Consider the following 27,437-nt stretch of genomic DNA (forward strand, 5'->3'; position numbering starts at 1 on the left):
AAAAAAATTTCTGAAATTTTCCCAAATTACCGATTCTGAACATCATTTTTATTTATTAGACATGTAATAACTCTTTTATTAATAATTTTAGGAAAAAAAGTTATTCTTCATAAAAATCTGTGCATGGTCTAAACCTCAAGATGCAACCATCAGTTATCCAAGTTTGTTAATTTTATACGAGGTGTGTCAAATAATATTCTTTTCTTTTCGAATTCTTTCTAAATTCATATTATTTGACACACCTCGTATAAAATTAACAAACTTGGATAACTGATGGTTGCATCTTGAGGTTTAGACCATGCACAGATTTTTATGAAGAATAACTTTTTTTCCTAAAATTATTAATAAAAGAGTTATTACATACATGTCTAATAAATAAAAATGATGTTCGGAATCGGTAATTTAGGAAAATTTAAGATTTTTTTTTTCAAGTAGAAGGCTGTTATTGCATATTTGAATATGGTTTTTAGTTACAAATAACTTTTCATAATAAAATTTTTTGATATTTTGAAATATAAAGGTAGTTTGCTCTTGAGCGAAATTCATATTTTTTGACATACCTTGTATACTGTTGACAAAATCTGATATCTGATGATTGCATCTTAGGTTTTAGACTATGCAGAGCACTTTATAGAGAATGACTTTTTTTGTAAAATTGATATTAAAAAAATTTCCCATATGGTTCCAAGTTACGCAGACACCCATAAAATATATTAGAGCTGTTGAAGAAAGTGTCGGTATTTTACAGCAAATTTTGGGTCTTGTGCATTTATTTTTGGTAATTATTAAGAACATTGCTTAAAGTTTACGTGAAAGAAATAAATCATTTCTATTATTTGAAATTTACTGAAAAAAGCACTACTCTGGTCTTGCCCTGCAAATATTAGTGCACGGGGCAAGTTCGGAGCATGTAGCGGGGTAAGACCGGACTTTTGCTTTTTCCAGTCAATTTTAAAGATTCTTTTTGTACTCTTTATGGTTTCTTGCTCAAATTATTTATTTATAACCTTTTTTAGATCTAAAATGGTTAGATATTATGTTAGAAAAACGAACCGAAGAGCGTAATCAGCAGAAACAATTAAAGGAGCATTGATATAAATTCGGGCAGGCGCATAAATGCCATGCAAAGACCATTCTTTATATTTAAATGTATAACTTTTAAACTAAGCAACTTTTTTAATCTGGCAAAAATCATTTCATAAATGACGGACTAGTAATTGTCCCATATACAGTGTGATTGATTAGTAGGGTAAAGCTAGGGGATAGCAATAAAAATTAATAACAAAAATTTTAGCCGCCTTTGAGCTTCACATTATAAAATTAGTTAGAATGTTACAGGGTGTTCGATAACACAGTGGCAAACTAAACTTGGGTTTTTTTTAAATGGAACACCCTATATTTTATTTTAAATTCGGAATCCTGTAAACTTCTCCATCACAAAAATATAAAGGTTTGTTATCTTATACAGGGTATTTACAAAGTTATAACCAATTTTAAATAAAAATCGTAACCAGTTCAACTCCCTGTATAAATAAAAATAAGCACAACAGCAATGGTTTATTAATGTCATATTTTTTTATTTATTGTCAAAATTTTCAAGAATTATAGACATTGTTAATTTTCTTTATATCAAATACATTGTGAGTCAAAACGCAAGTACATTATTTTCTCAGTAATGTTAAATGGAACACCCTGTATTTTATATTATTGAAAAGTAACATTAACGTACTTTAATTTTTATACAATAACATTCCCTATGCCCAAATTTATTAGTTTTCGAGATATTTTAATTTTTCAGAGCAAATTATTTTAGGTGTTTAAATTTATCTAAATTTTAAGTAAGCCATGACTGAATTGACAATAATTGAAGATTACCGATTATCAATCCGGTAGTCAATGTAACACTGTAGCAAATAAAGAAATAAAAATAATTTATTAGTAATACATTTTACAAACAAAAACACAACCACTACATGCAACATTTTTTAAACAATTAAAAACTATCTTTTTGTGTAAATGCAACAAATAAACAAAGAAACTTAGTAATAAATACAAAAAAACACACAAACACAAAATACAATATTTTGTGAAGACAATTAAACACTACTTTTGTATGTAAATGTAACAATGTAACAAATAAAGAACGAAACATAATTTATCAGTAATACATTTTGCAAAAAACATGTTTGAAAAAATTAGATGCTACTTTTAATAAATTATTTTTAATATTTAATTACATAAGGTGTTCAAAATTATCTCCTAACAACAAATTTAAGTACGCCTAAAAACGATCATTGAATGAGCTACTTACTCTACGGAGCATTTGTAAATTAACACATCGAAATACACTTTGTATTCTATTTTTCATCTCATCCCTTGTTGGAGGTATTTTATAAACCTCATTATTAACGTAACCCCAAAAAAATCAGTCCAGTCATAATAAATTCTGGTGATTTGGGTGGCCACGCTACTGGTCCATTGAAAAATGAAAATATCTCGAAAACTAATAAATTTAGACATAGGGAATGTTATCTAAAAATTAAAGTACGGTAACGGTACTTTTCAATAGTGATGTAAAATACAGGGTGTTCCATTTAAAATTACTGAGAAAATAATGTACCTACTTGCGTATCGACTCACCCTATATTTGATATAAAGAAAATTAGCAAAGTCAATCATTCTTGAAAGTTTTGAAAATACGTAAAAAATATGGCATTAATAAACCGTTGCTGTTTTGATTATTTTTATTTATACAGGGAGTTGAACTTGTTACGATTTGAGTATAAAATTGGTTATAACTTTGTAAATACCCTGTATAACATAACAAACCTTTATATTTTTGCGATGGAGAAGTTAACAATATTTCGAATTTAAAATAAAATATAGGGTGTTTCATTAAAAAAAAACATAAGTTTGGTCTGCCACTGTGTTATCAAACACCCTGTAATATTCTAACTGATTTTGTAATGTGAAGCTCAAAGGTGGCTAAAATTTTTGTTATTAACTTGTATTGCATCTATTACTATAGCGGATTTATTGAGCTTTACCCCACTAATCAATCACTCTGTATGTATTGCGGCTTTACCGTAGCCTCCTCGGAGCACCTGTGTAGAGGCACTGAACTGTAATCATCACTTTGTATTGCTTTATATTTACATCTTAAAAGGCATCAGAGGATAACAATTCGAATTTTAGTTCCTGACTCATTTGATTTACGATATAACATGAAATTTCGATTTTTAGTTTTGGCAACAAAAATATGGGGCAAAGAAGGTATCGAGTGTAATTTGTAACTGAAGCTGAAACATTTTTTTCCACGGCATACAGACTTTTGGAAAATCGATGTTTTCTGTTTTCCCCTACCAGGGGAGGTTTTATGGGAAAGTCCAGGGGTAGGAGTGACAAGCATTTTTGCATCTTTTTGGAGTTCCAAAATTGACTTTCTTAGCAAAATTCAGGTATTCGTTTTGTTTTTAGTAATCAAATCGCTGAGAACTGGACTATTATAGTAATTTTGTGGTTCCCTACCTGATTTAACCTAGTTGTTACGTTGACCGTTTGAATGGTTTCATTTTAAAAGGAAATAATAATAAATAAATATACCTGACTATGTGTTACAAACGATTATATATGTCTGCAAGGTGTGGCCTCATATTCACACTTGCCTCGTGTAAAAATGCAGCGGTGAAAGTTGAAAAAGAAATATGTCCAATTTATGAGAATTAAGTCGTAAATGTAAAAACTGAGTAAATAAGTGAAAAACACATAATGTAAAATCATTTGTGGGGTGTGATGTGGTGGTAAATGAAGTAAAAAAATATAAGACGAAAATTTCTATATAAAAGGTAGCAAGAACATCAACGAAAAGAAAGTCAAAACAATCAATGGTAATTTACAAAAAAGAAAACAGAATGTACAGACTAAAACAAGTTAAATTGGACAAGGCTAGCCTTCAAAGAATTAAACAGAACAGTTAAGAGACGAGTTTTCTATTGTAGCGGAGATAACAGCTTCAAAGAAAACGAAGTAGGGGAAAGGAACAATATAATTTTATAAAAATCTTACCAAGTCCTGTTTTCATTGTTCGCCTTTTAATTAAACAATGTGCCGGTTTACTCGCGGATTAAATGGTTCGTGCACTAGTTTTAAATGATTTTAACTGATTTGCGATTATTTTATGTCGAATTACTGTCTTAAACTATTACATAAAGAATACATACGAGTGCTTTTTCAAAGGTAATGTTACCCGAAAGAAAGGTCCAACTGATGTTCTAGAACTGGTAGCACTAGAGAGAGGGAATATATTTTTTGTTCCCAAAATGTCCAGCAAAATTGTCTTTATGGGTAGGGATGAAATTAGGTAAGGAAAGTAGGTACTACTACCCAGAGTAGGATATTAGTAAGGGCTGGTTAAGGAGTAGTTTAAAACTGATCATGAAAATTACTGAAATCATACAGTGGTAAATATAAGATTATTTTTTGCATGGAAAAAATGGAACAGCAATATTAGCAACTAAGAGAATTTTAATCGATGGACTCATTCTTGTTTTAAAAACGATGAAAATCGGAAAATTCATGCAAACTTTGGATTTTATTTTTTTTTCAATTCCTTCGTTCAATTACCACTGGATGAACCTGCACTGAAATATTCTGCGTATTGCAAAAAAAATCTGGACGAGTAAAACTGCAGGAAAAATCGACCATTTCCAATATTTTTAGCTGAAAACTTTTTTACAGCTTATTCAACTGCTAAACATTTCTTAAAAACTTCAACTTATCTTAAAAAATAAAATTTTGGTTTTGAAAATACAATTACAGTAGACTCCCTCTATAACGGGAACTGAAATCCCGAACTAATTACCTCGTTATAAGCGAATCTCGTTATATAAGACAACAATAATATTGAAATATTTTGATGCTTCTTACGTAGTTTATTAGGTGTCGATGGTCGACCTTAACAATGAGACTTCGCCGTCGTAAATTGTAAATTTCCTACAATATTCAATATAAGTCAATAGATAAACAGAAAGAAGTTTATTACAGGAGGCGGAGTTTAATACAGCCCTGGCCTCGATAATAACACAGATGTTAGGCATTTCTATACAGGCAGTTGGGGTATATTTATTTATAGCCCTTGCCTCGCTAAAAACAGGTAAAGAAACATTTTTCGATTTCATTTTTCCTCGTTATAACTAAATGTGCCTCATTATAGAGGTGTTATAGTTCAATAGGAATTTCATGGGACATCTAGTGTACCTCGCTATAAGCAAAACCTCGTAATATCCGTGTTCGTTATAGAGAGAATCCACTGTATTTGAAAAAATTCTTTTTTTCCCTTCAAGACCTATGTAACTCTTTAAAAACATGCTAAGAATATTAAATACCATATTTTATAATAGATGACATTCATCAATGTAATTGTAAACAACCAAAACATAAATTTTCAACTTATTTTTGGCTGCGTTGTTGCATCTCGTGTTCAATGTTTGTTTCAGTTGTTACGTGGATTGTGACCAGTCTCGTCAAACGTAAAATTTATGACTCTACTATTTCAGAAGACATACATCAAATGCTTTTTGTAGTCGTGAAAACTGTTTTTAGCAGTTGAAGTTCTTTTATTCTTTGCGTCTTTGCTTTTCTATAACTGAGAATAAAAGACAAAGAGACAACAGGCACGTCAACGGGTTTGTGATGGATTTTATCGTGCGCCTTTCTTAAATATTTCACTATGTATTATGTAGATATGCTTTTTTATGTACCTACAGGAGGAAAAATACTGGTTTTTAAATTTATACTTCTTTACGATCGAAAGTGAAATTTTATAATTCCCTGGAGCATGCGCGCACAGACAGTATGTAGTTCTTTGCTAATCTTTCAAGATAAGTATAAGTATGTATACAGGGTGGAAGGCACTTACGGAATAAAATTATTTCTGTCCCTGTTTCAAAAAATTTCAAAAAATCCTGAGACCCGTCGATTTTTAAATACAAATGTGCACTTTTTAAACATAAATTTGAATGTACAGGGTGATCCTTACAAGTCTAGCAGAGTCCATAAGCTTTATTTTTAATGGAACACCCTGTATATTCATATATTTTTAAAAACTGCTTAAAAACCTGCTTTCAACGAACTATATCATGTAGGGTATATTATGTATAATACAGGGTGAAATTTTGAAATTAAAATGTATGGAAACCACTTATGGAATAAAATTGTTTGTGTCGTTATTTTAAAAAATTATAAAAATTACTGAGACATGTCAATTTTTAAATTCAAATGGGCGTTTTAAAACATAAATTAAAGTATACAGGGTGATTCACGCAAGTACAGCATAATCCATAATCTTTAGTTTTAATGGATGATCCTGTATATTTTTATATTTTTTGAATCTACTAAACAACCTCATATCAAAAAAGTGTATACCTATTATGTAGGACCTATTATGAATAATACAAGGTGAAATTTTAAAATTTTTTATAATTTTCGTCAAGAAAATAAATACCTACGAGTACATAAAATTTTGAAATTAATAATTTATCATGCTTTAAATAACGGTATTATTTTTTAAATTAGCTAAATAAAGGCATACGTTTTCTAAACTAAGTAATAAATCTATTGGGTTTTGTTTTTAATGCCCTAACAAAATTTATAAATAATTTCTAAATTTCACCTATTATTCATAATGGACCCTATACAATATACAATACACTTTTTTGATATGAGGTTGTTTAGCAGATTGTAAAAATAAAAAATATACAGGGTGATTCATTAAAACTAAAGATCATGGACTATGCCGTACTTGCGTGAATCACCCTGTATATATAAATTTATGTTTGTAAATCACCCATTTAAATTTAAAAGTTGACGTGTCCCAGCATTTTTTATAATTTTTTACAATAAGGACACAAACAATTTTATTCCATAAGTGGTTTCCATACTTTTTAATTTCAAAATTTCGCCTTGTATTATTCATAATACTCCCTACATGAGATAGTTCGTTGAAATCAGGTTGTTAAGCAGCTTTTAAAAATATAAGAATATACAGGGTGTTCCATTAAAATAAAGCATATGGACTCTGCTAGACTTGCAAGGATCATCCTGTATATTTAAATTTATGTTTAAAAAGTGCACATTTTTATTTAAAAATCGACGGGTCTCAGCGTTCTTTATATAAGGGTTCAGCGCAAATAAGTCATTAAAAGAATATATTAGTGTTTTTAGTAAATGTATTATTTATTATAATTGGTAGTAAGATAATAAAATATCTAGGTATAACATTTTTATACTTCACATTATGATCTATTTGTCACCGTGTTGTGTAATTATATCCGAGATACTATATGTCACTTACAAGGGGCTCGATAGCTTGGTTAGTAGAGCATTGGACCAGAGACCGAGAGGTCCCGGGTTCCAATCAAAGATGATTCACATTTTTTTTTATTTTTGGTTGTTTTAATAAAAAAAATTTGAAAGTGGTAGGTAAGAAAGTTAGTTTAATATTTAAATAAAATACAAGTAACCTGTTAAGTATATTATTTATTTCGTTGAAAACCGCCCGCTTCATTGGCAATTAAACAAAGGGGTTTTCGATATTGTATTGCAAAATACTCTTCGGGATTTCATCAATCGATGTTTAAAGAATATCTACCTACTTTGGCAACATTCAAATTTTCAGTTTTTCACATAGTTTTTGAGGGTTAAAAATGGCCGATTTCGCAATTTTTAAATTTTTAATCGCTTATATTTCAAAAACTATCAACTTTGGAGAAAAGTCACTAAAGATCTTTTCTGTTTGAAATGATCCAAAAAACCTAATAAAACTTTGTTCAATGCAAAAAAAATAATTTCAGGAAAAAAACAAAAAAAACGTTTAAAAAAATTTTGACCCACTTTTGGACCTGGCAACATGCAAATTTGTTAAAAGGGGTCCTTTTTGAGTAAGATTGTGCAAAAAATCCGAATCGGAATATTTTCCCTAGCGGATGCGCAGTGGCTTTCTGGACTAAAAATTGTCTTCCATTACTTTATAACATAGTTTTAAAAAAAATAGTTGAAAGACTGATAGTTTTTTATCCCAATTATATTGGATTTCTTGTTCAAAATATTACTAAAATACTGTGAAAACGCGTATAGAAGTGTTTCGAGATGAGTTCAATGTTATTCGAAAGTATAGGAAGTCGTCGAAGATGTTTCTATTGTTAATTGTTATATTCGAAGAGAGTAACCGGCAGTTTCGAGTTACGTAATAATGTACCCTCTCGCGGGAATTCATACACAGAATCGAATTCACCAGAGAGTATCAATCGACGAAGATTTCCTATCCGAAGCCGAAGAGATGTTGCAAGTTTATGCGTCCGCAGGTCACCTGCCTCCACGGCGAATTATACATGGGAAATCTTTTTTAATTGCAACATTCATTACATAATGATCTGAGATCAACAATAAAATTATTATACAGGGATGTGTGAAACTTACTACAGTGTAATTTGTTCCTTATTTATTATTTTAGTCATAGGATAAGGAAAGGTATGTTGGTGATAAAAATGAAAAGTACTAATAATATAGAAATTCGACAACTAAGCAAGAAATAAGTTTTGCTTTATTATGTTACTTATTATTTGAAGTAAATTAGTCGAAGAGGCAGCGCTGAAAAATCTTTTTGAATTTACTAAGGGCCGGTTGTTCGAACGCTAATCAAGAAGTTGATTATAATCAATCAGTTTATTGTAATCAATTTTCTTGATGGGAATCAAATCGACACATCAAAAATACATGTAAAACACTAATCATTCATTGATTGTAGGTAAAGCAGTAATTAAAATATAGGCGCAGCTGTTAAATTATTAAAAATTGCTTATTATTATTATTGATTTGTAAGTAAAAACAAGAAATTAACATTAGAAAGAGTTTAATTATGGTTTATTTTAGATTAAAACCAAAATAATAAAATAAATCAGTCAAGAATGTCAACATAACCTCAAAATGTGACATCTGTCAGAAGTACGCTTAAGCAAATATAATTGTAAAAAAAGAATGTGTGTGTACTTTGTACGCACGTAAGAAGTTATACTTCTATTATATGATTATATGATTATAAACGAAATTAATATACTTTTTATTTATATTTTATTTAAATATTAAATTAATTTATACTTAATACTTCTCAAACATTTTTATTAAAACAGTGCCAAAAATTAAAATAATAAAAAAATAAAACACACACAAACACATTAAAAATGCCACAAATGATTTCTGAACATTAATTGTCGGAAAAATTTTACGTATTTTCTGAAAATAAAATTATATAATAAATATACTTACAATCATAAAATGTATAAAAAAAAATAAAAAAATAAAAGTTTCTATTGGGATTCGAACCAACTTACCACGCGGCTGGTATTTGCGTTGTATTGGGATTCACCCGCATTAAAACTGCACCACAGAGACAGCTTGTCATTATGTGCGAAGATCGTCTAACTAAACAGATTAACCTTTTGACATTTTTAACTTATGTAAATCAAATTATTTTGATTTTGAATTGAAATGATTTAGAATTGAAAAAATACAACAAAACATAGGGCAAGAAGACAATATATTAGGTGAATATTGATAGAAATTTTGATGGTAATCAAATTATGTAAAAAAAAGTATTACATACTACTTATGTATTTTGGTAGGTTCAAGGTAGGTATCGGAGCCCGTATAACGACTAATAAATTTCGCAATCACTTGCATCGTGCAAAGTGGCTATGTTCAAATATCATAACAAAATTTGATCAACTATTTATAAAACACTTACCAGTGAAAGATTCTTTAGCTTTGAATAAGCGAGATCTGCGGCACTCATACTAGGCACAGTTTGATGAGCTTTCACATTGGCATGCAACAATCATCTCTTCTATGTAAATAAGTCCAAAAATATAATATGAAAACTATTTAAAAAGGCAGTATAACCATTAACTAACTTTTTGTTTGTTGTTTCTCTTCCTACAAATTTTAAAACGCAACAAGCATACATTATAATCAAACACAGTCCCACAGCTGTGCCACAGCTGCCATATTGGATAATTTTTGTCATGTCATTTGAACATCCAATCAGAACAAAGTTATAATGCGCATGCGCCCGGTCGCTAGGTTTTCCCATATAAAATTTCACCGTCATTACGCCCGTAAAGAAGTATAACTTCAATAAATATTTGATAATGATCATTTTTGATTAGCGTTCGAACAACTGGCCCTAAAGCTAGATTTTTCACAGTTTATTACTGTGATTGTGTAGAGAAACATACTGCTGTCGGTCAAGCCAAACGTAGAACAGGGGTTACTGAGAGGGTATCAAAGTTGCTTTCCTACGAAGATAATTAAATCCATTTACTAAGGCTGAAAATCAGTACACACATTCTAAATTAAATATAAATAAAAGTTATTATAGTCGGTCAGCTGTATGACGGGACAGAGCCGGTCGGTCGGCCCCAGTGAATGTACAGGGTTATTCACTATATTTTGACCCCCTTGTAAACTGCTTTATTTACAGAATTAGAAAAAAAATGTAAAATGGAAAAGTTATTCGATTTTTAAATTATGATTTTTTGGCATATATATCGTACTAGTGACGTCATCCATTTGGGCGTGATGACTTAATCGACTATTTTTTTTAAATGGGAATAGGGGTCGAGTACTAGCTCATTTGAAAGGTTATTCAATTCCCTACTCAGTAGTATAAACATTAACATGATTAATTATACAGGGTGTCCAAAAAAGAATGTGTGTGTACTTTGTACGCACGTAAGAAGTTATACTTCTATTATATGATTTAAACGAAATTAATATACTTTTTATTTATATTTTGTTTAAATATTAAACTAATTTATACTTACTACTTCTCAAACATTTTTATTAGAACAGTGCCAAAAATTAAAATAATAAAAGAATAAAACACACACAAACACATTAAACAAGCCACAAATGATGGCTGAACATTAATTGTCGAAAAATTTTTTAACTAAATACGTATTTTCTGAAAATACAATTATATAATAAATATACTTACAATCATAAAATGTATTAAAAAAAAACAAAAAAGAAAGTTTCTATTGGGACTCGAACCAGCGCTGATAAGCGCGGTTGGTATTGGAATTCATTCGCCTTCAACGCTTAGCCACGGACACTATGTGTCATTATTTACGAAGATCGACTAACTAAACGGATTAAACTTGTGATATTTTGATATTTTGAAAATTGATCAAATTATTTTAATTTTGAATTGAAATGATTTAGAATTGAAAAAATACAACAAAACATAGAGTAAGAAAACAATATATTAGGTGAATATTGATAGAAATTTTGATGGTAATCAAATTATATAAATAAATGTATTACATACTATGTATTTTGGCAGATCAAATAGGTAGGTTTATACCCATGATACGTTAACAATTATTACGTACCTGTTGCTTTTAAAAGCTATTTAAAAGTCACTACAATATTATAAACTTTTTTGTTTCTGTCCTCACAACAATAAAACTAATATATTATACATTTGTTTACCTTTACCTTTACCTCCAAACCACAGCTGTCCTACAGCTGCCATATCGGATAATTTTTGACATGTCATTTGAACATCCAATCAGAACAAAGTTATAATGCGCATGCGCCGGGCTGATAGGTTTTAACATATAAAAATTCACCCTCTATCGCCGGTAAAGAAGTATAACTTCAAAAATTTTTTAAATTAAATTAATTGTTAATTAATAATTCAAAAAAAATTTTGGACACCCTGTATAAACAATGATCTTAATGTTTATAGTACTGTATAGAGTATTAAATAACCTTTCAAATGAGCTAGCACACGACCCCTATTCTCATTTAAAAAATAGTCGATTACGTCATCACGCCCAGATGGATGACGTCATTAGTACGATATATATGTCAAAAAATCATAATTAAAAAATCGAATAACTTTTGTATTTTACATTTTTTTCTAATTCTGTAAATAAAGCAGTTTACAAGGGGGTTAAAATAGAGTGAATAACCCTGTACATTCATTGGGGCCGACCGACTGGCTCTGTCCCGTCATACAGCTGACCGACTATAATAACTTTTATTTATATTTAATTTGGAATGTGTGTACTGATTTTCAGGCTTAGTAAATGGATTTAATTACCTTCGTAGGAAAGCAACTTTGATACCCTCTCAGTAACCCCTGTTCTACGTTTCGCTTGACCGACCGCAGTATGTTTCTCTACACAATCACAGTAATCAACTGTGAAAAATTTAGCTTTAGTAAATTCAAAGAGATTTTTCAGCGCTGCCTCTCCGTCTAAATCTTTAGAAGAATTAATTTAACAAAAAATGAATAATAATAATAGTAAATGTCAAATTGACATACAAACTTATGTTAGGTAAGTTGGTGACCGGGAAGGTATATTAGTGATAATGGTTAGGAAATTTGGTAAAACAACCTCAATTTAGGGAATTTAACTTATCTTGGCTAAATGACGAATTCAATGCAACTTTTTTTTATTGATAATTAGTTTATTGAATGATTCCCGTAGAAACATTAAGTTTTAAAGATTATATTTAGGGAAATATTCAGTTAAGATAGTTGCAAAGTTATTTACTATCTGATTTCCATTTTGTCCCCCTAACGTGCTGCCGAACATTAAAAAATGCACTATAGATTGTTTTATTTTTATAGTAGGGAAGGAAAGTATGCTAAATGTGCAGTCACTCGAGCGCTTTGGGGATCTATTGGGTTGTGAAGAGTAGGTTCTAAAACCAAAAAAACTTAAGTAAAGTTTTTCATTTTAGTGAGGACTTTCCATTTTTAATTTAATTTTTCATTTCCAACAATCGTTTTTTCCGATTATAGCGCCATCTATCCATAATTCGAAAAAATGTTTCAAATAAAAGTTACTTATTTTTACGTAAGGAATCCGAATCTGCAATAAAAAATGGGGGCTCCTATTTAAAATTTTAAAGTAACCCCCTACCCCACATCAGTGTTTGGTGCCATTCGATAGATTTTTCAAACATATTGAATAAGTGTATTTTTCATTTTTTCGATCTGATGTTCATTTCGCGGGATTCATATTTAAAATTTTAAATTTACCCCCCACCCGTTTCCGTGGGCAGTCATGTTTGCTATCATTCGATAGATTTTTGACAAATATTGAGCACGTTTTAGATCTATCGTTCATTTCGCGAAATATTCGCTTTTTTCTTGTGAAACTTTGTGACTCACCCATTTCCTTACGCCCCGCCCAAATCGTCAGATTTTTGAAATATACACTGTTTTGCATATACTTAACTTACCTTATCTTAATCCGACGATTTCGAGTTTTTCTAAGGATAGATTTTTTTTCGCCCCCCCCCCCTTAACGAACTCCCCTGTGTTTAGAGCCAATATATGGTAGAGGTACATGTACAGGGTACCAGAGTTCTCCTCATATGATAATCTGACGTGCTTGAGTTACTGCAAAAAACCACGCTTAGGCTCCCCTGCCATTATAAACTTTTTTGTGTCTCTGTAGAATATGTCAGGTCTTTTTCACTTATAGATTTCTGTAGGAAAATATTCAGCCAATAGAGTTGCAAAGTTATTTACTAGCTCATTACACTCAAAGAAATATCATTGTAAAATCAAAAAAAATAATAATGATTCAACTAAAATCCAATATGTTTTGGCTTCATTGGTGTTTTTATTTAAATTGATAACAGATCTTATGATTTTAAAAGCATTTTTAAAATAAGCATGCTCATAGTCATTCTAATTGGTTAATCCTATTAAAACGTCGCACTGTGGTATTTGAAGTAAACGAATACCATTAAGGAATTGAAATGACCTATCTATTTCAATGAACATGAAACACTGTTATTTTTATAATAGTTCTGTATAGATTTAAATGCCGATAATAACATTTTAAAAGTAAATTTGATTTGAAATAAAAATGCTATCCCTTTGATTTAAATAGAAAAGGATTTTACTTCCTTGGCTTTCCTTTTTTTTTTAAATTACGTTCTTTTTGTTTTAAAACACGTTCCTTTTATTTCAAAACTTACAGCAATATTATAAGTTGTTTGTCAATTTAAATCAAATTGTTTTCTTTATGATTTAAAATGAAATGTTTATTATATATTAGTATTTTACTTTGTTTAAAGTTTGAGCCGACTTTAATTCAAGCGCATTAGTACTAACATTTTAAATAAAATCAACATTAAATTTAAAACAAAAATATATATTTTAATAATTTTGCATATACAAAAATAAGGTAAACCTATTATAACATTTAAAACAAGATTGAACTCTATACTAAAAAACAAAACAAAAACTATCTACTGGAAACTAAACTTCTACTGGAAACCGACTAGTTGGTAGAATAATCGAGTTTAATAATGTGGCCAAGATATAATCTTCAACATCTAAAACAGAAACAAATTTGGATCATATTATAAAAAAGAAAAATATAATGAAATCTTTTTTCAAAAGTTGTATATTTGCCACACTGTTCACTGTTTGCTAAAATGTATAATATTTATTTGGTATACCAAGACTACGTTAGAAAAAAATCGACAAAACACTTATATTAGAGACTTAGTAAAAATAGTTTTTGTTAGAATAAAATTTGCTCTTAGCACAAGTAGCAACTAATTTATTATATTACAAAAAAACTTACTTGTTTCAGATTTGTCACTTAAAGATGAAAATAATAATTTGCAGGATTTATCATTTATATTTGTTCTATGAAATGATTTTATCTTCTTCTTAAAATCCGCCCATTTACTATATAGAAAATTTTCCAGGAAATAGCAAGCGAAAGTCAATGTCAATCTGAAAATAGTAAAATAATATTAGATGCCTTGAATATAAATGCATCGCACATGATCATATGAAGCAAGTGATGCATATTATTCTAGCAAGAAACTTACCAAGTCTTTGTCCAAGTATAAAGGCCAGTCCTTTAAAAAATTAACTATATTTTTGTATCATGGCTAGAAGCTTTCAAGTCGCGATGTCGAAGGACAAAAGTTTTTTCCCACTGCCACCCAGTTAGTGATGGCGACTGCATCGAGTTTCTATTGGACAGTATTAGGTCACGAGGGGTAAAATTAGCCGAAGTGTTTTTAAAATGTTAACGAATCTTATAGAAACAATATCTTTTCGCTCTTAAAATAAAAATGTTAACATAAAATTAAAAGGGTGTCTTATTGATATAAGCAGACAGGGAAAACATCTTCATATAATAATACATTGCTGTTTGATTCGAACGTGGTTCTTTTAAATCATATCCGCTAATAATTGATCTAAAGGAAAATACTAGTAAACATTTCAGAAAAGCAAATTAAAATAAAAATGTGTATATTTGATTGTATCGCCGCCTTATTAATGTTAGTAGACAAGTAAAACAATTTAGCAATGCTGCTTTATTTTAAATGTGGGTCTTTTAAATTATATGTGATAATATTTAATTTAAAAAGAAGTAATATTAGATATCAAAGAAAAGGAAATTCCCTTAATTTTAAATAATTACATTTTTATTATGTATTCGAATCAATATCATATTATTAGCAAACGTTTATGAAATAAATACTTTTAAGTAATTAAATTAAGCAGATCAACTTAATTATTTTAACGTGATTTGTTATGCTTTTTAAAACGCATAAATTTTCTGAGTGTACCATTTTTGGCCCTTTAGCGAGCTATTAAACATTAAATAATACATTATAAATGTTTTATTCTTATAAGTAAACTTTCTTATGCATATCTGTAAAGCTTGTTAGGCCTTTGTTCACTTGTAGTTTCCTAAATATTCTTTTTAGATTAGGAAAATATTATTAATTATTTATATGGGAAATAAGCCACAATTAAAATGAAAAAAATAATTTTATTAACGTTTCGACGCCCAAATCGGGTGCCGTTGTCAAAATACAAAATATTACTAAAATAAACTAAAGTGTTGTTGCTAAGCAAAAAAAATTCTTCTAATAATTTATTTAATCTCACTCATTTATATTGGCAATTCAGACATATATTATACATTTTAAGGTAGAAGACTTTAAAATGATATTGCCAATATTTATGAGTTGCGTTCCTGGGACGACTTACTGAAAGATAGTTCATTCGATTACATGAAATTAACCCCAACTCAAGAATATCCGTCATAAAAAATTATAGCATGTGATATGTCTTTAAAAAGACAACCAAATGCAACGACAGTAAAATTCTCGCGTTAGAGACTTCATAGTAAATCACAAGGGAAAACCAGGAAAAACCCTGTGATACTATCCCGACATCGTAAGTATTTGGTCTTACATTAATTTACTCTCAAAAAATAATACCAAATTCTGACTTGTAACATGTTTAAATTATAAATATTATTAATAATACTAGATATATAAGTAATACTAAAATATAAAATATGTACTAGCTCGATATTATTGACTTACTAATCTTGGTATTTTCTTTCTATTGACTTCCTCTTTCAGTATGGGTAACCACATCCTACTGCATTCTACCGAGGAATTTGCGACACAATTGGTTTCATTTAGCATAATTAGAGCCGCTTCTTTGATTTTTCTCTTTTTACTATCTGATTCTTTCAGGACTATACTTGAATCTCTCCACTGAACTCTATGTTCATTATCCCATGCGTGTTGACATATTTGAGATCTCTCAAATTCTCTATTTTTAATATAAGATTGATGTTCACTTATTCTAACGTCTAATGGTCTTGATGTCTCACCTAAATAAAATTGTTCGCATTCACAAGGTATTTTATAAATGCAATTTTTTGTTCTTTCTTGATCATTGTTAGGTTTAGTTTTAGATAGAATAGATCTCAATGTGTTTGTTGTTTTGAATGTTGTTGAAATGTTGAATTTATTTCCTATTGTTTTAAGTTTCTCGGATAGTCCTTTTATATATGGTATTGATATTTTCCTCGTATTATTTCTGGTGAATGTTGTAGGATCCCGTTCTAAGTTGTTCTGTTCCATTCGATCCAATCTTGACAATTCCTTATTTATAAACGATAAAGGATAATCATTTTTTAATAAAACAGATGTTAACAATTGTTTTTCTGCTAAAAAGGAATTTTCGTTAGAACAAGTAATTTTGGCTCTATCATATAAGGATTTAATGATTCCCTTTTTAACGTTGATGTTGTGATTTGACTTGTAATTGAGATATCTGTTGGTGTGTGTTGGTTTTCTATACACTTGAGTCTCATATCCAATATCCTTCTTTGAGATCAAAACATCGAGGAAAGGTAGGCTGTTATTGTATTCCTTTTCCATTGTAAATTTTATTGTCTCTTCTTGATCGTTTATAATATTCAGGAATGTATCCAACAATTCTGATCCATGAGGCCATATTGAAAACACATCATCTACATATCTCCACCATACTGTGGGTTTTAAATTTTGTTTAGAAATAATATTAGTTTCGAAATCCTCCATAAATATATTAGCCAATAATGGAGATAAAGAAGAGCCCATTGCTAGACCAAAATTTTGTTTATAGAATTCATTGTTTAGTTGAAAATAGGTATTATGGGTACATAATGTCAATAACTCCATTATAGCTGATACATTTAGTCTTGTCCTAGTTGCCAATGTATTATCATTCTCTAATTTCGTTTTGATTATGTTTAAAGTTTTATCTAATGGTACATTTGTAAATAAACTGTTTATGTCAAAACTTACTAAAATATTATTTGGATTAAATTCAATAGTTGATAATTTGTTTAAAAAATGTTTTGTATTTTTTATAAAAGTGTCATCATTATTAGCAAATGGTTTTAGAATGTTTAATAAGAATTTTGATAGTTCACTACAAGGAGAATTGATGGTACTACAAATGGGTCTAAGTGGTATGTTCGCTTTATGAATTTTCGGCACTCCATAAAAATGTGGTGTCTTACTGTAGTGAGGTGTCATTAATTTTCTTTGATAGTATGTTAGATCATTTTTAAATTTGAATAAAGCTCTATATATTTTGTTTTCCAGTGTCTTCGTTGGATCCTTCGTTAATTTGCTATAAGGTCCATTTGTAATTAGATCTGTAATTTTGTCCTCATATTGTATTTTATTCATTATTACAGTTGCATTGCCTTTATCCGCTGGTAGGATTGTTATGGAGTCATCATTTCTTAAAGTTTTTAAAGCCTTCATTTCCTCTTTGCTGATGTTCTGTTCAATTTGATTAGACTTTTCCAATTCAAGTTTACATAGTACCCTATATTGTTCTTTTTCATGAGTTGGTAGACACTGGGATATTTTCTCCACTGAGCTGATTATGTCTAATTTTGGAATAGATGGATGAGTAACAGCATAGTTTAAACCTTTTGACAATACCAAATTTTCCGTTGCATTTAAATGTCTATTTGATAGATTGACAACTGTCGTTAATATGTCATTATTTCTATTTAGGTTATCAAAAGTATGTAAACTATTTTGTTCTAAAAGATTATTAAATTTATTTAAATGTATATTTCTTTGTTTCTGATATGAATTTTCATAAATTATATGTAAACTAAAAATAATTCGATCAAAATCAGAATTTGATATCATTCCGAAAAGTAAATCTTCAATACTTACGATGTCTTGTTCGATAAAAAATAAATTTGACCTGTGAAATTGCAACCTTTCCCGGATCATCGACAAACTGGCTCTATGTAGAATATTTTGGAGTCTTCTGCTTGAGTATGCTGGCCGTAACCTCAAGCCCTTTGGTATTATGTTGTTATTTCTACATCTTCTTAAAAATTTTATTGAATTTTGACAATGTGCCAGTTTCTCGTAGAAGGTTTCCAATTTCCTAAAATTTTGACACACGATAGGCCCATACCGGTTTCTTAATGTTGTTCTGAAGCTATTTCCTTGTGGCATTTTTATGATTAATTATTTATATGGGAAATAAGCCACAATTAAAATGAAAAAAATAATTTTATTAACGTTTCGACGCCCAAATCGGGTGCCGTTGTCAAAATACAAAATATTACTAAAATAAACTAAAGTGTTGTTGCTAAGCAAAAAAAATTCTTCTAATAATTTATTTAATCTCATATATAATAAAAATTCTTCTAATAATTTATTTAATTCCCATATAAATAATTAATCATAAAAATGCCACAAGAAAATAGCTTCAGAACAACATTAGGAAAATATTCACTCAAAAGAGTTGCAAAATTATTTACGATCTAATTGGCATATTCTCTCATTTAAACGTGTTGTCAAACATTAAAAAATACAGTATAGATGTTTTATTTTTATAAACTTTCTTCTCTAGCTCTGTAGAACTTGCCAGACGTTTTTTCACTTGTTGATCACCAAATAAACGTCTTTAATAGAAGCCAGACAGGAATCGAGACAATCTATATTAGTATAGGATTGATAAGGGTATTATCGGGTGCAACGATCTCAAATATTAAGTTGTATGTGTAATAGGAAGTAATTGTTGATAACATTTATCATGTAAATATAAAAGGTCACCATATAACCACAGAAAGTCCATTTAAAAAATCCAAACAAAAACATAAATGATAAAAAATCTTTCCTATGTGCTAGCTCTTAGGCCTTGTCCATATGTGGGCGGTTTGTCAACGTCGACTGCGCGGTTTACATGTTTTACTTGATTTCACCCTAATGTCACCTTTGAAGTTTCACCCTAATACCAAGAAAAACAGGGGGAAAACAGGTAAACCGCGCAGTCGACGTTGGCAAACCGCCGGCATATGGACAAGTCTTAAGAACATGACATACCTGGTAATCAGCCGTGTGATGGATGACCGAAGTTATCTTTAACGTAAAGTTATCCCGTAGTTAAGTTATAATCCTCGAATTGGTGTGATGTATCATATTTAACTTAGATACTTGCGTTATTTCTTGACAGTTCTTGAGTTATCTGATATATCAACTGTCACTTTATAACGCGAGCGACGTTAAACCTCAAGTTATGAGATAACTCTGTAGTTATGTATGGTTAGGTTCATCTTTTGACTTGTTTTAGATATAAATCAAGTCAATATTCAACGAAGAACGCTGCTTTAGGTTGTCCTAGGATTTTGTGCGGTATGTTATTAATTTAATATCAAATATAAAGCAGTACAAAATTAAAAATATCAAAAAATACACCTCAAATAACAATTAAAAGAACGTAGGTAATAATAAGATTAAAACAATAATTAATAATAAAAAGTAAAGCTAATAATTTAAGAATAGAAGGGTAATACAATTTTAAAAATCATTCAAAAATCAAATCGAGATATAGTTGTTGAATATAACCTCCTCAGTCCATAAGTCCAGCCAGCTGGACAATTTTTACTAATTTATTACACGGTGACTATTCGGGTTGGGCATCGCTGCGTCCTATATTGCAGCATATTGGACTTCCTATTCATCAGTCAAATTTACTCGTTTGAAAAATTTGACAACAGCGCCTTGTTGTTACATGTGGTGAAACTTTTTAAGTTATGATGGTGGCTCCACAAAAATACACTATGATTTTTTTTTTTGTAAGTTGTAGTGTTTTTCTGTACTTTAAAGTATTGATTGTTTTTAATGTATGTTGCTTGATGATTGGACGTATTTGTGGTAAATATATATTTAAAAAAAAAATTACAACTGGACACGTTAGCGTTCCTCTAAACTTATTGTCAAGCATTTTGGACATTGGGACTTAGTTAGCAAAATATGTTACCATACTCACGTTTAGTTACAGATAGTAAAATGATATTGATGGGAAGTGCATTGGAGGCTATTTTGACAGATAACGATTTTTTCGTCAGTGAAGATAGCGATAATGATCAAAGGAAATGGATTTACAGGAATTTAAGCTGTATGTTGGAAGGTCATTAGCTCTAGGTGGTAAGCCTGCAAGTGGGAGACAAGCTAGTGCGTATATTTCAAGAGAACCGGAGACATCTGAAGATGAAGTGCCCATAATTCCTGTAAAAGGTCTACAGTTTTCTAGTTAGCGCCTATTGATGTGAGGTAAACCAGTAATGACCATTTGCCAATATGCTCTGTCAGCAATAGAAATTCTTATCGCGTTGCCTAAACCTCTTGGATGCATTAAGAAGACGAGATTCTTTTGTATAAAATGCAAAGTGTATATGTGTATTTCTCCTGAACCAGAATATTTTTTCAGTTTCATACTTAAATTATGAAAGCTAAGTCCTGATGTCCATTATGCTGGACTTGTCATATTAGGTATGTCTGTCAAATAATTTTTTTTATAGTTTTTATAGATTTTCATTTATTGTTTTCACAAATGAGGAGAGAAAATAGAAAATATTGTTAAAATAATAAAAACTTTTTTCATCTGGCTGAATAGGATAAGTTGAAATTTATAAACATATGCAGTGTTGCCAGAGAAAATTTTTGTAAATGCACTGGAATGACTGAAATAGTGCCACAAAATGTACTAAACCAATACATTTTGTACAAAAACTAAAAAAACGTCGTTTAATGTTATTTGAAGCAAATTTCTTATATCACTAAATTTGAGGTTTTTACATTAAGATACTTTAGTATCAAAAGTTTGGTTGTTAATTGTATCAAATTGGTACAATTGTACCCACTCTGGCAACGGTGCTTTTATGGTTATCTTCCCATCCTGTCAAGCCTATGCCATGTTCCGATCAATCTCTCGCACTCACTCCAACTTGTACTATTTCTACATAAGGTTCTCTTTGTTACTTCAAACTTTGTTATTCAAATGTTATTTCTCTTTTTAACGTTGAAGAAATAACTCATATCATAACGGTGACGGATACATCACACCGAATTTACGTAAATAGTTATGGGCATCGTTATCCCTGAGAGTTATCTTAACTTTAACTCTAACGTTATAGATAACTTCTGTCATCCATCACAAGGCTGAATAAACCAGGTATCCAGGTGAATATCTTCAAAATAAAAATTGCATCTGTATCGGTCTTGCATACAGGGCTCTGTACCGCCATTCTTTATTATATTACGAATATGTGTGCCAAATATCTCGGCAAAATATTAAAAATTAAAGCTGCAATCTTGGAACACGTTTTCCGCGCGCTGACGTTGCCACTTAACCCTCTAACCGGCAAGCGTTCTTTAAAGAACTCGTCTTTGGACATCTGAAAAACCTATACCTGAATATTATTATCGTTTAAACCTGTGTCGTTCCGTCCGTCAACAGGTGTTTAACATTTGCTGAAAAGATTAATGCAATCCAAAATTTGGTTTGCACGCTGCTTTCGATATTGTTCAAAAAGGCAGTGTAGACGCATCGATAATTATTTGTCGAAACGACCACGTGTTGTATCAAATATAATTTGTATTCTGAATATCCAATCGACTTGGGAATTTTTTTAGTAAGTAACATAAATGTCTTTTATCAATAAAAATTACTAGTTGGATTACAGAAAAAAGCAGTTGTAAATAATGTTTGATAAAGTGAAGCGTTCTTTGAAGAACGCTTGCCGGTTCAAGGAAAAAAAAATAGTGAACTTATTTTTATTTTTTTATTTTAGAAAGGGATTATTAGTTTGATTACAGAAAAAAGCAGTTGAAAAAAATGTTTGACAAAGTGGAGCGTTCTTTGAAGAACGCTTGCCTATATAATAAAAAATATATTATTACTGAAACCAAGTTTTTTTTTCTTAATCCGGCAAGTGTTCTTTAAAGAACGCTTCATCTTTTTTACCAAGAAAGTGAGCCAATAAACTTTTTTACTTGTTTTATTGCTTTTTTTAGTTTCTTTTACAAATAATTGCCTAGAGAAAAATTCCCAACTTTCTATCTCTATTATTTCAGTTTTGCCTGATAGAGGGTTAAGTATTATTTTATTTTGTACTAAGAAAAATAAAGACCAATAATTTCATAACGTATATAGATAATTTCTGTAATATCCCCTTTCGATTTCCTTGAACGGACGCCCATGCTTGCCTTTGTTATTGAGCGTAAGAACGAGGTTCTTGACTTTTATGTCTTAAGACATTCACTAATTATTATATTCATCACATGAGTAACTGTTTTCTGTACAGTTTATGCTAAAATGCTTGAAATATTTTAGAAAAATGAAAACTAATTTCACAATGCAATGAATAGAAATGGGTCGAGAAGATTGAACATGTTTTTTATACCAAAAAATTCTATTTCGAATTATAATATGTACAATAATAGCTATAATATCTCCAATAAAGTCTGAAACAAATTTTTGGCTGAAGTTTTGATTAAACGTGACAAATATCGGTTGCTTCAAAATATCATGCAAGGAAAAATAGAAAACGCAGTCCAGAGTCCAGAACGAAGAAGAACCTGATGGTTGAAGAAATTGTGAGATTGGTATGGTGTTGATACAAGCATGCTATTTAGGGTGGCAGTGAATAAAATTAAGATAGCTATGATGGTAACCAATGTTCTGAAAGAAGATTGTTGTTTTGGATGACAAAGTGAACAGAATTTAAATGGTAGAATTGGAAATAAAAAATATACCTAATTTAGCTGGCTCATAGTCGTAGATGTCTCTACTTGCAGTTAAAAAATAAAAATACTGACAATCGAATCAAATACAACTAAAATGAAAGGGAAACGAATAAGTGAAGGCCATGATGTATCTATTTCTGCTCTTTTATCAGCGAAGAATAACTGTTCTCTTTATAAATATATGGTTTATCTAAGGATATGCCTCTGACTAGTCAATGTGGGCTGTTTTGTATATTTTTCAATGCGCCGATAACAAACAAACTTACAGGGTTTGAGGAAATCTGGTTTGGGAACGATTCCTTGAGTATACGAGTAGCAACGCGGTTTATGTAAGTATCGTAACTTCAATGTATACAGTGAGTCTAGAAAAACAATTAACTTAATAAGGAAAACAACTTTACTTAATCATTTTAACTAAAATTCTGTTTTATAACAACATACGAAAGTATCCGGTATATGGTATATGATAAAAAAGAAAAAAGTGTGAATATGGTTAATATGTTAACTGCTTAGTTTCGGGTGTCACCTGTCACGATTCGAGCCGAAGAGGTGCGTGGTACAGCAGGGGTCAAAAGCGATGCTAAAACGGAAATGGTTAACCCGAGATGATAGCCTACAAAATATGCCGGTGTACTATCAAACAGGAAATTCAGAGCAATTCGTGAGAATAACATGGAAATATGTACATAATAAAGCCATGGATTCAAAAAGAACATCTTATTTAGAATGAAACCATTTTAATGTTCACAAAAACAGATGAAATCAAGTGATTTAATCAATCAATTTTTTGTACGTTCTCACAGCAATGTATTTACTTATTTTTGTTAGTTATTATGGTTTCTGTCGTTTCTTTTTATTACATTATCTCTAGATATTTAAATTATTTAACTACTTCGAAGCTATGATCGTTTATAGTAACATTTTGCCTTATTCGCCGTCGTTTTTGGATTGAAACGACCATTTACTTTGTTTTGTCTTAATTTACTATTTACCGATATTTAATGCAGCTTCTTCAAAGCGCGAGAAAATATCATTAACTTCAAATATTGATTGTGCTACTGTACCTACGTCATTGCCAAACGCGAGAACAATCTTAGCTCCCAGAGTAGATGTATCTGGTTTGATTTTCGGATAAATTTTTCACGTGACATATGACCCTAAGACCAGGTTAAACAACAATGCGGACAGCGGTTCTCCCTGGCTCAGTCCACAATTTACTCTGAAAATATTTGATGTTTTTCCTCATATTCTAACTTGTGCAGAGAAGTTATTTACAAACATTTGCGTTATTGCAGCTAGTTTCTTAGGTATGGCCAGCTCAATCATTGCATTGCATACTCTTAGACGATTAATTGAACCATATGCCTGTTTGAAATCTATAAAGATCTGATGTACGTCTTGATTATACTCCCGATACCGATACTTTGTCAGGTGGCATGTGTATGTTGTATTTTTATACCTTTATTTTTACTGTTTATAGACGTCATGAAGAATTTTGAGGGCTTTCTAAATATTGTACTACATTTGTGTCAAAACTAAACAACGTTATTATTAATTGACGGATTCGACCGTTCATTTTATTTAACAATAAAACATTCAAAATGTTTGTTTTCTATACTTCCACAAAATTTATTACAACTATGTGACTATAGCTGTTTCGGCAGAGTGTCTTTCTCAAGTGATTTAGATTACTATGGGTTTGCCTTTTTAAAGTCTTTAACTGAAGAGGTTGAGGAGTGGGGAACTGTTTGTCTCGAGTTGGTCATGCAGAATTATATCTGTATTTTTCAATTTATTAATTTTCATAGATTCTAATAAAGATAGCTTAAGACCTTTATTTTGAATATGCAGAATTTGAAACTGTTCATTAAAAGAATGATTATGATCTAGAAGGTGAAGTGCGTCGTAGAAATGTCTGTTTTTCTATTGTTGAAAGCCCTTTTTTGTGTTCTGCTATCCGTTTGTCAAAGGTTTACATCGGTCAAACTGGCAGAACCTTTGACAAACGAATAGCAGAACACAAAAAAAGGGCTTTCAACAATAGAAAAACAGACACTTCTACATACGCACTTCACCTTCTAGATCATAATCATTCTTTTAATGAACAGTTTCAAATTCTGCATATTCAAAATAAAGGCCTTAAGATATCTTTATTAAAATCTATGGAAATTAATAAGTTAAAAAATACAGATATAATTCTGAATGGCCAACTCGAGACAAACAGCTCCCCACTCCTCAACCTCTTCAGTTAAAGGCTTTAAAAAGGCAAACCCATAGTAATTTAAATCACTTGAGAAAGGCACTCTGTCGAAACCGCTGTAGTCACATAGTTATAATAAATTTTGTGGAAGTATAGAAAACAAACGTTTTCAGTGTTTTATTGTTAGAACGTTATTATTGCTATCAGCAACCCGTGGACTGACTATATTTGATATAAGAGTTTAAAATACTAATCTTTGATCTTCTTATTCAAGTGCCATCTCTGCGACGGAGGTCGTCAATCATCATAGCTACTCGGGCTTTAAAGACGGCTGCTCTGAAAAGTTCATTAGATGTACATCCGTACCATTCTCTCAGATTGAGCAGCCACGATATTCTACGTCTCCATATGCTTCTTTTTTCCTTGAATGTTTCCCTGCATAATCAATTGGAGCAAGTTGTATTACTCTCCACGTTTAATATGTTTGAGATATTCCAATTTTCTGGTTTTGATTGTATTTAAGACTTCCCTTTCTTTATTCATCTTTCTCATAACCTCTTTGTGACTTATTCTGTCCATGAATTTTCGATATTGTATGGTTTTACTAACCGCGGAAGCATTTTGGTACATCGTTATTTTGTTTATTGCTATAAAAGCATTCGTATTATGTATATAACAAGTTTTGTTGCATGTTCAAATATATAACAAACATACAATGTTGACAAAATACAAATAAAAGTAAACAGTAAATTGAGATAAGATAACAAATATCGTATCTACAATTTACGGTCATATACACTAATATTACATACCTCCTTAATACTCGATAACAACCGTAGAATTTTTTCAATTGTAATTTTTTCATAGTAAAGCCTATTCGGTTAATAATTATGTAAGCAGCGATCTTTGAGAGTTCACCCTGTCTCTACCAATCACAACAACATCAGTACGAGCTTTATAAGAAATATCTCCCCAAATCATTATTGACCCTCCTCAGTAAGCGACTGTTTCGGATAGTTCTTGGAGCAAACGTTTTATTTTGACGCCTGTAGACACGCTGGCATCCATCTAGACTCTAGACCTCAAAGGCTGTAGCTCTCCAATAGACGCTGTACGCTGCGTACAACATCACGCCGTAGGAAAATTTTTCATTTTCGTTACTTTTAATAAACTTTGAAGGACAAAACTATCTTACAGCCGAAAATAGTTAAAAAGAGTAATTCTAAAACAAATTCAAATTACGGGGTGAATTGAAGTGACCACCGACTTAACCGGTGGCATCTAATAGTAAGCAGCGTACAGCGTGTTGTTATGTTGGTATTGTTACGTTGGTAGATTGCCATGATAATCTTGCGGGGTTGAAATGTCGAGTTGAAACACTGACTCTAACTTTATAACTTTATTTACGATTTACAACATCAATCAACATTAAAACTAAGATGTTGTTTCGCGGGGTGGTCCTTTGGGACACCCTTCTCGCAGGACGGCTCACTAGCATAGTAACGATCTGAATAATAACAATACTACAATGATTATAATCTCAATCCCTCTGTGGGCTATTTATATCTCCTTATAATTTGAACTTTGAAAAGTAAAACTATACGTGATCGTCTACGAGGTTACACAAACAAAACTGCCTTAATCAACCTTCGTTTTGTTTGCATATTTAGAAACAATATCTTTTGTAACAACTGAAATTATTTAAAATTATATACATCTTTTGATACATATTATATTATACAGTAAGTAGTTTTTTTCCCTTACTGTACAG

General features: G+C 30.5%; 1 protein-coding gene and 1 long non-coding RNA gene across 4 annotated transcripts in view; one reads left to right on the forward strand and one right to left on the reverse strand.

Annotated features, from left to right (window-relative positions):
• LOC126885614 (uncharacterized) overlaps nucleotides 1-2,378 on the reverse strand; it is a 177,097-nt gene extending 174,719 nt beyond the window's left edge. The window contains exon 1 of the long non-coding RNA XR_007698398.1: nucleotides 2,265-2,378. This is a non-coding gene — a long non-coding RNA (uncharacterized LOC126885614). The remainder of the gene's footprint in view (nucleotides 1-2,264) is intronic.
• Nucleotides 1-27,437, forward strand: part of LOC114333392 (formin-binding protein 1-like) — a 272,061-nt gene that overhangs the window by 71,131 nt on the left and 173,493 nt on the right. The gene's annotated exons all lie outside the window — the stretch shown is intronic.

Source organism: Diabrotica virgifera, chromosome 5 (genome assembly GCF_917563875.1).
Source record: "Diabrotica virgifera virgifera chromosome 5, PGI_DIABVI_V3a".
Classification (NCBI taxonomy): domain Eukaryota; kingdom Metazoa; phylum Arthropoda; class Insecta; order Coleoptera; family Chrysomelidae; genus Diabrotica; species Diabrotica virgifera.